Genomic DNA, 14287 nt, shown 5'->3' with positions numbered 1-14287 from the left:
TGTCTTTTTGAATTATGGTTTTCTCTGGGTATATGCCGAGGAGTGGGATTGCTAGGTCATATGATAGGGCTGCCGTCTATGGGGTCACACAGAGTCGGACACGACTGCAGCGACTTAGCATGATAGTTCTATTTTTAGTTTCTTAGAGGACCTCCATAATTTTCTCCATAGTGACTATATCAATTTACTTTTCCACTAACAGTACAAGAAGGGTTCCTTTTCTGCACACCCTCTCCAGTGTCTATTGTTTGTAGATTTTTTGATGTGTCTATTCTGACTGGTGTGAAGTAATACCTCATGGTAGTTTCTATTTGTATTTCTTTCACACTTAATGATGCTGAGCATCTTTCATACGTTTTTGGTCATCTGTATTGGATAAATGTCAATATAGGTCTTCTGTCCTTGTTTTTTTTTTTTATTGGGTTGCTTGATTTTTTCTTTTCTCATTTAGTAGGTGGAACACAGGGGATTTTTAGGGAGTGAAACTATTCTATTTGATACTAGAATGGTTGATACATGTCAGGATACATTTGTCAAAACTCATTGAATATATAAGAGGAAGTAAACCCTATGGACTCCGGTTGACAACAATGTGTCAATGTTGGTTCATCGATTGTAATAGACTGCAGTGGTGTGGGATGTGGATGGGGAGAGGCTATGTGTGTGGGAAATGGTATAGGAGACCCTTCTAGACTTTGTGCTTAGTTTATGACAGTCCTGAAACTGCTCTAAACAATAAAGTATAATAATAATTTAAAAAGCTAAATTTTGTCATCTAGGTCCAGGGACCAGACAGAAAGCTGTATGGGTCACGGTCAAGCTGGGCCCCTTTCCTAGTATGGGAGATTCTGGAATAAAAGAGGAAAAAAAAAAAAAAGTCAAGAAAGTTAGGCAACTAAAGGGAATAGATGTTTAGCTCCCCAAGGACTCTGGGAACACTGGACCAGAAGTTGTGGGGATTCCCCACAACTGTGTCCTAGTTTGTGGGCCAATGGCCAGGATGAGCCCAGCTTGGTTTGGTGGCGGAGACTGGGTTTCATTGATTGCTGTACGCCTGACTCTACCTTAAGAATGGGTTGGGATTCAGGTTCAAGAAAGCTCAGTTCTTTCAGAAATTCCTCCAGGGTGGAGTCAGGGGTAACATTTCAGGCGTGCTGCCCTGACAGAGGGGGCATCATTAGGGAACAGACCCCCAGCGCCACTGATCTTAACAAAGCAGCGTGAGGAGTGTCTTCTTGACGTCCGCTATAATCAGTAGTGAGCGTGTATTACATTTGTGGAATGAGGTCTGAGGCCACCTCTGGGTCTGGACCACTTGTGGGCTGTGACAGCTTACAGCTTCCCTTCTCTGACCTCCAGTGACTTCTTTAAAATGTGAGGGCACTTTGGGGACTCTAATACCAAGATGAAACATGATCATTTGTATAATAAATATATTTTACAGGTATACATTTTCTTCCTGCTTCTCTCCATTTTTATCTGCAGACAGCAAAAGGAAAGGACTCAAATTACCCTCAGAAAGAAGTCCAGGTTCAATGCACGATACTGGATGCTTGGGGCTGGCGCACTGGGACGACCCAGAGGGGTGGAATGGGGAGGGAGGAGGGAGGGGGGATTCGGGATGGGGAACACATGTATACCTGTGGCGGATTCATTTTGATATTTGGCAAAACTAATACAGTTATGTAAAGTCTAAAAATAAAATAAAATTTAAAAAAATAAATAAAATAAAATAAAAAAATAAAAAGAATTTTCTGCCAAGATGAAAGGGATCAGGTACTGTCTTTAAAGCCAATCTAGTGAGAGGCAGATAATCAACCTGTTTTCTTTTCTTTTTTTTTTTTTTTAACAAATTCTTCTGGCCCAAAGGCAAAGTGGGCTTCCCTCCAGCTGAAGACAGAGGGCATCTGATGGGACCCCTGTTATCTTGTTTCATCTCGAACTTTGTCCACTCAGAATCCATGACCCCCAGATGATCTGTTTATCCCAGTGGGGACAGAAATGTCCTTCCTACCAGTTCTCAGCTGCTATTTTAGCATCTGAATCTTTCCACCCATTCCATTCTGAGGGTAGCATTTGCCTCACAGCCCCTGCCTGAAAAATAGCTGTCGGGCTCCTTAGAAACCAACCCTTCCTTGGCTGAAAATGTTCTCAAACGGAGCAGTACACTGTGTATTTCCTCTTCTTCCTAAAGTGCCAGCAGCTTTCCCACTCATCCTGCTGTTTAATCCGCGGCTTTAGTGACAAGGCAGGCTCCACTCCAGCACTGCGCCTTCAGCACGCTTTAGCTTACTTACCTGCTTCACTCTTGAGCTGCACTCGAGCAAGGACGGAACTTGTTAACTAGGCGTTTTCACCATGTGACCTTGTGGCCTTCAGTGTCAAGTCCAGTGAAACCCAGGCAGCCATTCTGAATGAAAGCAAGCCCTTGACTTGGAGGCACCCAAGTTTCAGATGAGCCTCATGGCCGCCATCAGCTCCCAGCTGTAGAGGGTAGGAAGTCCCGTCATGTTCGTGTTCAGGCTTGATTCCCCTTTCTTCCTTCTCCTGCATTTTCTCCCACCCTCTTCTTTCTCCTTTCCTCTCCTTCACTTCTTCCTTATCTTCATCCTGTTCGTCCACTCCTACTACATGACCATGTGACCCCTGCCCCCCATTCTCAAGACCCAGAATTCAGGATAATTCTAGTAGCTGTAGAGTTCAGCCAATGGAATAAATAAGCTTATGGGGGAGAGACTAGGAACAAAGCCACCTTTTCTACACTTTAAATTCCAAACAACCCACTGAACATGTTAGGACCTCGACCCAGCCTTAAATAGGGGATAGTCTGTGTATATTTGGGACCTCTGTCTCCTGGAGTTAAGAAATCAAGATAATCCCCAAGTATGAAAGTCACAAATAGTTGTATATTTTGCTAAATCCTATTAATCCCTAATAACATCATAAATGTGTTTATTTAGCCCTGCCAGCCCAAGCAACGACATGCAATTGATCTTTGTCTGACAGAGCCTGAAACACTGGCTCAAGACAACACACTGATTTGACTCCAGAGAAAGCATTTGGGGTTAACTGCGCCAGGTGTGGGCTGGGCAGATGGCATAGCAGCGGTGCCTTGTGTTGTCATGCACGTAATCTGATTTTCTGAAATGACCTCGAGACACCAATTTGCTCTGCTCACTATCAGGTGTGCGGTGAGGCGCCCAGCCTCTGGGGACCGCCAGCACCACTTCTGAGCCCTCCTCATCCGTGCGCTAATGGACAGCACTCTCTTTGGAAATGGCGCTGCTTGCTCTTCGAACAGGAAAAAATTGTTAAAATGCTGGTAGCATTAGCAGGCAGCAGGTGTGGCAGTACATCCTGAATAGATAATTGAAGAGGTTGTTTTTTTTTTTCTTTTGTAGTTGCAAGTTTGGCACCCAACAGCAAATAAATAGTACCATTTGGAGTGCCTACAGTGTGCAAGGATTGAGCTTAATATTTACTCAAACTGTTGATACCCATCTTTCCTCCCTTTCATCCTCCCTCTCTTTCTTTCTTTTCTTTCAAAAAAAAAATCTGCTTATTTTTCACTGTTAAACCTTGAAAAAAACTTAAGTACATTTTGTAGCGATATGCCACACCATTATGATCTGATCAATGAATAATGATAATGTCTTTGTATTTATTTCTAGTGAATCTTCAGTGACTTCTAGTAGGATCGGTTATATGGGAAAGGTGTATGCTTTTCTTTTAGTCAGAAAATTGGGGGAACCAGAGGCTTGAGCTTTCTAAGTTTAACGACCCAATGACAAAGTGTTTTGCAAAGTACCAGGCATTTACTTAGGAAACTCTTCTAACTTTCTCAAGTTGATTTTAGTACATTTCTATATTTTGCTGAAAAAAATCAGATATTATCAGCCAAAATTACACTCTCATATACTAAACCTAACAAGTAGAGAACATCATTTCTCTGCTTGTATGTATAAGATATTAAAATCACATTTTCTATTGGTTGTTAAGCACTTCTTTAATAAGTCAACCAATTATTTCCAGTCTTGAGAACTGAATTGTTGATGGATTGATAAAGATTTTTTTTTTCCTTTTTAATGACTTGGGTTGATAATATAAGACAAGATTTTATCATCAGCAGAAAATTTACAGTCTTAAAGACAAATATGTACTGAATAGGATAAAAAATTTGATCAGCTTTCTCCATAAGATGTTATGGAAAACCTGAACCAACATTTTGGCCAACCCAATAAGTGATGAGCTAACAACAACAGTTTTAAATTAATGGCAGGATCCATGGAGGGTCATATTTCTCCTGCTAACTTTGAGTTCTCAGCATGCCATAAATGGTTAGGAACTTCTGTGTACAAAACTGTTTGGATTTATCACAAAATTATTCTTATTTCCTATAATAGTCCATTTTCAATCTTTGACATTTTGTTATTACTTGATAACATACACAGGGAAGCCCTGCCCACATGTGAACTATGTGAATTACAGTTCATTTCTGTCTCTTAATTTCTGTATCTTAGTTGGGAAATTGACACCCTGGGATGCATCAATGAAAAAGACTGGGGTCTTGAAAAAGCTGGGGAAAATATTATTATCTGAAGACTGCCTGCAGGAAGTAGGTGTTCAGCATGGAGAATTCAGCCCACTCCATTGTTCTTGCCTGGAGAATCTCAGGGATGGTGGAGCCTAGTGGGCTGCCTTCTATGGGGTCGCAGAGAGTCGGACACGACTGATTTGACTTAGCAGCAGCAGCAGCATGGCAGCACAGACTTGCTTTCAGGACTGAAAGACCAGACAGGAAGGTTCTTATCTCAGACTGGGACTCTGCAATTCACACTTCTCACCACAGATTAGAATGAAGAGAAAGGTAGTCTTTAATCTACTAAAGGAATGAAGTTTCTAATTCTTAGAACAATTGTAAGTGGGTGTATGCGTCAGCATTCCATAGGCATGGTCACAGTTATAGGTATTTCAGAAGTAGCAACGGGAACCATTTGATGGTGTAGAAGCAGGTGAGAACTTGGACCCGATCACCTTGAAGTTCCCTTCCAAAAGGCTGAGTTCTGCTTTTCTAGGTGATCTACGCACATTCTTTCTCTTTGTGAACAAACACACTTTGGTCCCCACTCCTGATTGAGTGGCTTCTGGTCCAGCCTTACCTTCTTCCAAGATAGACTCGCTCTTGAATCCTCTGCCTCCAACCTTGGTTCCACATGCTGGCTCATCTAGGTCCCACAGAAGTATTTTTTCTCACATCTCTAAAGTTTGGGGAGAGAACAAGCTAAAGTCAAGAAGTGGTCCAGGTGAGCATTTTCCTTTTGCAAAACTGAGACAGCTATCAAGAGTAGAGAAGCTCACGTGTGTCATCTACAATTACATCACAGCAGCCAATGGCACACTATTAAATGCATCAAAATTCCCTGCCTTCCTTTTCAGAATCTGTTTACAGAATTATTCCTAAACACAGATGGAGTCTTTTCTGCCTGCACATATTAATTTGTGTTTTTATTTATGCACTTCTGATCTTTGTGACGTGTTGTCCTATAGCCCAACACGAGTCATTTTTTATACATGTCCTGTGGAAAGGTGGTGCTTGCCCTGCAGTCAGCCTCACAAATCCCTCACACACACACACACACACACACACACACGCACGCACACGCGCGCGCATTTTTTTATTGTTCTCACATGTTGCTTTACAGCCTGCATGATTACTGCTTACAGCACAGCAGATGGGGTTCTTGCATAGCGGTGAAACAGATGAGATGCTCAAATCGATTGTTTTATCAACAATCAGTTGCAGATAAAAATCATTTTAATGAGAGAAATTAATGGTGTTTGCAAACATGATGTTAATTAAAGAACATTGCTTACGCATTTTTTTTCCTCCTCTCCCTTTTTTTTTCCTCTGCACACAATTTTTTGTTACCCCTGACATCTTTCATTATTGACTCATGCCCCAAAGAAAAGGCGATTAAAATCTGCTTTTGTTTGATGTAGCTTTTATTGAAGAAAGAAATAGATCTTTCTGAAGCTTCCTGGTGAGATGAAAGTCTAATTATCTCCACAAATGAAAGGAAAAGCTTTAATTAGGCCTGTGCTGAATCCGCGCGCTGCGAATTTGTGCATTGTGATGGATGGAGCCGGCATCTCCTCCGTGACTGCCTCTGAAATAATGAAGGAACAGCGCAGTAGCCCGCTCCCAGGATTCAGCTGGCAGAGTGGAGTCGGGGCACACCTGGGTTGCGAGTCTGCGCCCGGAGCAGCTGCCACGGGCCATGTTTCAGTCCTGGGCGTTCTGCTGTTTTACAGCCTCCCTCTGAGCTTTGATCTCCTTTCAGACAGCAGGGGTCCTAACAAATCAAGCTTTTCATGTTTCACTCACTTTCCCTCTCTTTCGCTTCCCCATTCACACTCGAACTCCAAAGAGGATGGGTAAAATATTGTCTTTTTCTGAAGCAATTAATGATTAGCAGCTGACATGATTGAAGTGGGTGTTATGCCTTACAAGCAGTATTTTGAGGCTGGCTGGTGGGAGGATGCCGGGGCAAGGGAGGAATTCTCGAGCTTTTTCATTGTTTGCTGCGATGTTCATGATGTGACCGGTTTTGCTAATTGTGCAGAAGGCTTCATCTGTGCGTCCACTTATGGGGAAAAAAAAAATGCTGATACATCCATCCGAGGATGAAGGGTGACATTGCGAATTATTTTAAACCGCTAAGTGTCCCACGGGAGAAAGCTGAAAACACCAAGGATGGCCCAATCCCTTATCTTGCCCCACTTTCCCCATGTTGCATGCAGTTTGGTCTATTTTCGTGTCATCTGTCCCATTGATGCCGGGAAGGTCAAATTTGTCTGGCACTCTCATTACTGCCACTAATCAACTCTTTTCAGTGACTCCGAAAGCACTTCGGACATAGAGAGTGGTGGTTGGGATTATTTCACTTCTTTTGGCCAGGGTTACAAAAGAAGTCAGGAAGGGAGAAATGAGAACAAAAATTGAACAGCATCTACAGGGACTCTAACCTCCCCCTGACACTTGCCCTTCTTTGAGTAGCAATTTCCTGCCATGGAAGAATGTTACATTTGTTTCAAAGGTAATAAAAGCAATAATAATAATTGTTAATTAAACTGTCCACCCAAAAACAGGGGAGAGAAGAAATTTTGCATGGAACACAGAACTTTCACATACTCTTGAGTGAGGGGGTAAACTGAAAGGTGATTTTTGTGATCTAAAGAAATCCTAGCTCTTGACAACCTTCTGTTTTATAGAGGTCAAGATCAGGCAATGAAGTCGCACAGTGAGTGGAATACACTTGAATTAACTGAGACAGTTACTGAGGAGGGGTCTGACTTGTTCTGTGGGATGGAAAATTTGAAATGAGTGCTTTCTTGAATGGAGTTTGAAGTTTATGAAATTTAGCCTTTAGAGCTAAAGCTTCATTCCTGTTTAAAAACAAAACAAAACATGTTTTGTAATTCTTAGATCTCTCGACAATGCTTTGGACCTCCCTCCCACTCTGTTCCCTTCTTGTCTCTAAATGTTTCCCTCATTTAGAGAAACCTTGCTTTACAGCCTGTGCGTTTCATTTTAGGGCAGTATCACTGCCATTTACAGATTTCACCCACAGGACTGATCTTCTTGCTGGTGGTTGTCACCCAGCAGGAGAGTCTTACGAAGGTCACAATACAAAATCAGAAGGTCTGAAATGGAACTTGGCAGCTGCCCTGCTCTCAGTCCATGTGGAAATGATGTCAGTTTCGGTCAAAACAGTGCAGAGAAGGGGGGAAGGAATTTACCGAGGGGCTAAGGGTGAGCGATCTCTAGACAAAGTTGACACAAATTAGGAAAGAGTGGGTGCAATCAAGTAGTTCATTCAGCAGCACATGTGACTTCTCAGGCCCAGTCCTTCTCCTGAAATCAGGAGTAGTGGGAAGGCTGGGGACTTTGGTAAGTCTATAATTTATTTCGTTGGAGTAGATGATCATCAGAGTGAGGTGGGAAAATAAAACCAAATGCCAGAGAACAGATGCCAGCATACCCCCCAATTAAGTGCTCGCTTTCCTCCTTCCAAGCTTTATCTACATCAACAGACAAGTTCACTCTTAGGAGCTCAACACCCTCTCCTCCATATGCAAGTCCAGTGTTGGTATAAGTGTCTTCTGTGGGAGTGTATACAATGCTTATTACAAGAAGTGGAAATACTGACACGGAGGCATCACTGTCTATTGGTGGTTAACTTTCACAGCTGAAAATATCTTAAATTACATTTTCTCTCCTTTTAAACATTGATATGATATTTACGGCCACTTTATGCCAAAGTCAAGGCTTAAAACCCTTTAAACATGTGGGAAAAATAATCTGAGGTACAAACAGGAGGAGAAAAAGCCTTTGAGAGAGTCCCATACTGCCCCCAGAGCTTTGTGCAACTTTCTGCTTCATCCACCCACCAATTCTCCAGAGAACTGAAAGTATTTTGTGATGGTAACTTCAAAATATATAAACTTTTACTAAACAAGTAAAGTCTACTACTACTACTAAGTCACTTCAGTCATGTCCTACTCTGTGCGACCCCATAGACGGCAGCCCACCATGCTCCCCCATCCCTGGGATTCTCCAGGCAAGAACACTGGAGTGGGTTGCCATTTCTTTCTCTAATGCATGAAAGTGAAAAGTGAAAGTGAAGTCCGTCAGTTGTGTCCGACTCTTCGCAACCCCATGGACTGCAGCCTACGAGGCTCCTCTGTCCATGGGATTTTCCAGGCAAGAGTACTGGAGTGGGTTGCCATTGCCTTAGATAGATAAATTACAATTACTTGAAAAATGTTATTTTTTAAATACTCATTGAGTATTCAAATGACTAATCAATAAACTAACATTTAAAGAAGCAAGTACATAAATAAGTAAATGTATGTATAAATAGCTTCAGAATGCAAAAAATAAAAAAAAATCTGACTGAATAACTCAGAGTAAGATACATATAATAGTCTGGAAGTGAGGGGAGAGAATTTCTGTTTTTAAAGAGCTCCTTAACCCCTTAAAAAGTATCTCAGATGAGAGGGTGAAGAGCAGGTGTGAGGGAATGCATTCACAGTAGCTCCCAGTCTGTACAGTGACCACAGCCCTTCCGGGGCCAGGGAGGGTGCTAAGACCTCAGAGACCAGCATGCCTGACTCTCATATGGGCCACTTCTTCATATCTTTATTGTCTAGGATGTGGGGATTCCAAAACACCTCCCATCATGGCTATTATTGTGATGCTTTAAAACCATTAACCACTTGTAATGGTTAAGTGTAAGTTTCTTGATTACACTGATCAAGATAGTTGTTGCTGTTATAACTGAAGTTGAGTTGGTGCCATAGGACTGCCCCATCGCAGGAGACTGTCTCCTCAACAAAGGCATTATTTTTGCTTTCATTCTGGGATGAGGGGTAATGAGTGAGTACAAGCCATTTGCGGGGAGTCAAATGCTGTGGGCAAGGGGGAGTCAAGGGGTTCTGAAGTGGAGGATTTTGGGCAGCCTATTGGTCAGAACATGAGGGGGTGGCATCCAGCCACGGAGAGGAGTGACAAGCAAGACTAGGATGCGGCAGAGACAAAATTGGCCTAAAGTCCGTTATTGCCTAGACCTGGCTGAGCAGTGACCTGCTGCCTCTGGGAGTCTGCTCTGGGTACCAAGGGGCCCGCCTCGTTCACAGCCGTTAAGTGGATTCTCCATTGGCTTCAGGACAGAGCACTCGCCGTGCAGCCCAGCCCTATAAAGTCCTGATGATATATGGCTCACAGTCATCCTCTGAAGCCAATGTCCCAGCCACGAAAACTCCTTTTGGTACATGGTGGCCCCTGCTGGGTTCTGTTGGGGAGGAAGACATTTTCATCCTTCCTTCTAGGTGCTTCTGTCCAGACAAAGAATTAAACTCACAGGAGACAGATTACAGGAGAAAAATCAAAAGGAAGTTTATGTGTGTGTAGGTGAGACCTAGGAAAACTGAGTAAATCACCAAAATGGCATAAACTCTCACCTTAAAAACCACCCTCAGCTAAAGACAAAGGACATTGAGGGTAGAGGTTTGGGACTTTGAAGGCGAGGAAGACAGTGGACACAGAGAAGGAAAAGCAAATGTTTGGTAAACATGTGTTTGCTGGGCCGGGCAGAAACAGTGAGACCCAGAGAAAAATTTTAACAGACTTTGAGGGATTCCTACATGTTCACACACCCTGTTCCTACAGGTATCGAGTGATCCATAGTGATGACTTCCTTTCTGAACAGGTCCTCTGTCTACGTTCTTTAGGCAGTCGGCGTGTGTGTGTGCGTGCTAAGTCACTTCAGTTGTTCCAACTCTCTGCGACCCCAAGGACTGTAGCCCGCCAGGCTCCTCTGTCCGTGGGATATTACAGGCAAGAATACTGGAGTGGGTTGCCATGCCATCTCCATAGGCAGCTGGGGGAAAATTGAAGATTCTTCCAAGTCTTTGGGGCCTTGACTGTTTTCAGTTGGAAATAACCCACATGGCAGAGAGACCTTTGCGGGTGGCAATTTTTACTCCCCTACCTACACTTTGCTCCTTTAAGCGGTCAGCCCGAGTCACTCTCTCCCCACCGTTTCTACTGTAGCCACTATTCTGTATTGTTGTCCTCTGTTTGCCTAATGTTTCTCTTGGAGAAGAAACTCCCACGTTCCCCTAAGGCTAAGGACTGTATTATTACCTCTGTGTCCCCTAGAGGAAGTCTGTGCAGTAGTTGAGAAGTGCCAGCAGCGGAAACCGATGCCTTTTGGTTTTCTTAAGAAGCAAATGGCACGCAAGAGGGGAGGAAGGCGTGGAATTGATGTATCTTTATAACATAAAGTGTGCATTCATGAATTTATTATGACGCAGACCTTTGTACTGTCTGGTGGTCAGCCATAGTTTCCTCCCTTGTATTTCAATACAAAAGTTTATTTCTTTATAGGAAAAGCTCAATGCTTACACACATCTAAACTTGACTTTTTGGCTAAACCCTTTATCACACAGGCTCCTAGACTTCCACCTACATTTGAAACCAGGACATATTTCTGCTGCAGAGTCTATGAGCCTGCTTATCTATTGCACTTAAAAGTGTTTTCATAGGAAACAACCAAACATAAATAATAAATAGTGAAGTACATTTTATTCCTCCATCACGGTGTTAATTTGCCCTCTGGTTCCTATATAATGTATCAGGTGCCTGAGTCCAGACTCATTTAGATTAGAAATAGCCCAAAATGTGGGTGATACACATATTTATCATGTTGATTTATTAAGGAGCAGCTGTAGAATGATGCTAATTAAGTGACTATGCTTTCTTTTTGAGACTATAATTGTTTTTGGAACAGGCAGAAATGGAAGGAAACAAGTAGCAGGGGTATTTGATTACATTAAATCTCTATTGTAAAGGTAAAAAATTGACCACTTACATTTTTTCCTGCAACTTACATATTTCAGGAAGACATTACCACGGTTTACAAAAAGTTGCATAGTGTCAAGATTCCTCTAAAACATCTCTGCAGCATTTTTACCCCCGGTTTGAATCACTTAGTCAGTTGTTGCTGGGTGTCTTCAGCCTGCTGAGCTGAGCTTGGTTTACAGGGTTCCTATGGCCAAGTTCTCAATCATACATCATTTTTTTTTTTAATTGAGTGGGATAACATTACATGCAAGGCAAATATAAGCATATAGTATAGGCTTTAAAATATTATTATTCTTCAGACGTTCTGTAGAAGCTACATATTCTACCTTAACTGTTGAGAAGCAGAGTAACTATAAGTAAATTTTAGACAAAACAAACAAAAATTAGCCACAGCCCTCAGAGTTTAAAGTCCGTTTCTTTACTAACACAACCTAGAAAATTCAAATAAAAGCAAATGTTATTCCTTTGGATTGGTCATGATAAAAAATGTATCAGTGAAATAAAAGAAATAGTTTCAAAAAGTTTTCAGTAGGTAAATCTTGTAAACCTAATAAGAATAGGAGAGATTTTCATGGGAAACTCCTGGCATAATAAAAGAAAAATACAATCAATAACCCGAAATCTCAGTTTCCATACTACCTACAAAATGAAATACAAAAAAAAAAAAAAAAAAATAGCTTACATACAAAGTAAAACTTCTGTAAGTACAGAATAGACAAGTTTTAATAGAACGTTCTCCCTGCATATTATTCATATCATCACATTGCATACTTTCTTTTTCCTGTAATTGTTTCCACTTAAATTTCATCTTCTTTAAACGCAAGTCCAACAAACTTCAAACTGGCCATATGAGTGGGTATTTCAGAGCATAGCATTAAACAAGCTTTCTTCCCCCCTTATTTTTAGATAATTCTGCAAAAAAAAAAAAAAAAAGACTTTTTAGTTTACTAGAAAATTATTTTTAGAATCAGCTAGGAGATTTATAGAAACATTCAAAAACAAGTGTAATCAAGAAAAACCACCAGTACACCAGCAGTAATCCTGTCAACCCTTAGTAAGTAATATGCCCTTCAGCTGCAACATGAAACAAGAAATCAGATTTTGGAAAAAGTAAACACTCTTACTACTTTAAAAACTTGACACAGATAAGGTTCTTGAAAATGAAGGTTTGACTCTCATTTTCAACTCAGACCATTTCTGGAGCAGTGGTGTATGTTCCTAGGAGGATATAGGATTCGTAATTCCATTTTTGAAATTGTAGTAGCAGAGTTTTTTTAGAGCTCTGGTTCACTGACTTAGTCTGTGCCTACCTTGTTATCATCATATTAAAAGTTCCAGATTTGGAGGAAAGGCCGTATATTCAAAGCTTTCACTTCTTTCTTCAGCTTAGTTGAATCTGTACTTTTGCTGTGAATTCTCTTACAGAAAAAAATGAAACACACTTAGTTGCAAACAGTTATATTGTTCTCCTGAATTTAAAAAAAAAAAAGGACAAATTTTCCATCTATGGAGTAGGTTTGCATTAGATCACTCACTTTGCAGAAATTTGTGATTAGACAATGGCTTTGAAGTCGCACAAAGTGTAACATGTTAGACAGCAGGGAGTCATCTTGGGTGGCATGTGTCATTGTGTTGGGGGCAAGGTGGGGCGTCCGGCCAGATCTGTCCGCTCTGGATTGTCGGGCATGACTGCCATCGATGGCTCAGTCCTGTCACTGTAACGAAATCTAAGAAAGCAGTAAGACAGTCTATTTAGAAAGGCTAAAACACACTTCAGAGTATGAATTAAAGGAACTGAATATACATTCTCATATTTACTAATGCAAAGCCCATTGCCTGGTAGACACTTTGGAGATAAGGATTGGCTATTGAATAAAAGTTCCAGGCAACCTAATTTCCTACATATTATGACACTACTTGGAACAGACTTGGGAGACAGATCTTGGAGACAGATTCCCATTTCATAGATCAGGTAAAGTTGCCCTAGTGGTAAAGAACCCTCCTACCAATGCAGGAGACATAAGAGATGCAGGTTCGATCCTGGGGTTGGGAAGATCCCCTGGAGGAGGAAATGGCAGCCCACTCCAGTATTCTTGCCTGGAGAATCCTATGAACAGAGAAGCCTGGCGGGCTATGGTCCATATGGTCACAAAGAGTGCACAAGACTTAGCACACACGCACAACTGAAGCCAAGAGGTAAAGTGAACTCCCCAAGGACACAGACAGTTAATAAGTGGTGGAGCCGAGGCTGAAATCCAAGTCAGCTTTGCATTAAAACCAGCACTTGTTTCATGGTCTGACCCTTTCATAAGCATGGCTGTATACAAGCAACTACATATAATATGTGGTAGGGCTGAGACATAATGTCCCAGTGCATGAGAATTCTTAATTTTTATGTAATATTACTGTTGATTTACAATGTTATTTTAGTTTCAGGTGTACAGCAAAGTGATTCAGTTATACATACACACATATCCATTCTTTTTCAGATGCTTTTCCCGACTCTTTTCCCTTATAGATTATTACAGAATACTGAGCAGAGTTCCCTATGCTATACAGCAGGTACTTGCTGATTATCTATTTTATTTATAGAAATGTGCATATGTTAGTCCCAAACTCCTGATTTATATCCCCCCCAACCTTTCCCCTTTGGCAACCAAACGTTTGTTTTTGAAGTCTGTAGACCAGTTTCCCTTTTGTAAATAAGTTCATTTCTATAAATTTTGTTTTTAGATTCCACATATAACTGATATCCCAGAGTATTTGTATTTCTCTAACTTACTAATAATGTCTAGGTCCATCCATGCAGCTGCATATGACATTATTTCATTCTTCCTTTTATGGCTCAGTAATATTCTA

At 41.4% G+C, this 14287-nt stretch overlaps 1 long non-coding RNA gene across 1 annotated transcript; it reads right to left on the bottom strand.

Annotated features, from left to right (window-relative positions):
- Positions 1 to 4093: 4093 nt before the first annotated feature.
- LOC129643207 (uncharacterized) lies at positions 4094 to 7277 on the bottom strand. Its single transcript, XR_008710149.1, has 3 exons — positions 5875 to 7277; positions 5160 to 5258; positions 4094 to 4782 (listed from the first exon to the last, which is right to left on the bottom strand). It is a non-coding gene; the product is annotated as an uncharacterized LOC129643207 (long non-coding RNA).
- Positions 7278 to 14287: the final 7010 nt, after the last annotated feature.

Source organism: Bubalus kerabau, chromosome 2 (assembly GCF_029407905.1).
Source record: "Bubalus kerabau isolate K-KA32 ecotype Philippines breed swamp buffalo chromosome 2, PCC_UOA_SB_1v2, whole genome shotgun sequence".
Taxonomy (NCBI): Eukaryota; Metazoa; Chordata; class Mammalia; order Artiodactyla; family Bovidae; genus Bubalus; species Bubalus kerabau.
The sequence above is the reverse complement of the archived record's forward strand: the minus strand, read 5'-3'. Positions and strand labels throughout refer to the sequence as shown.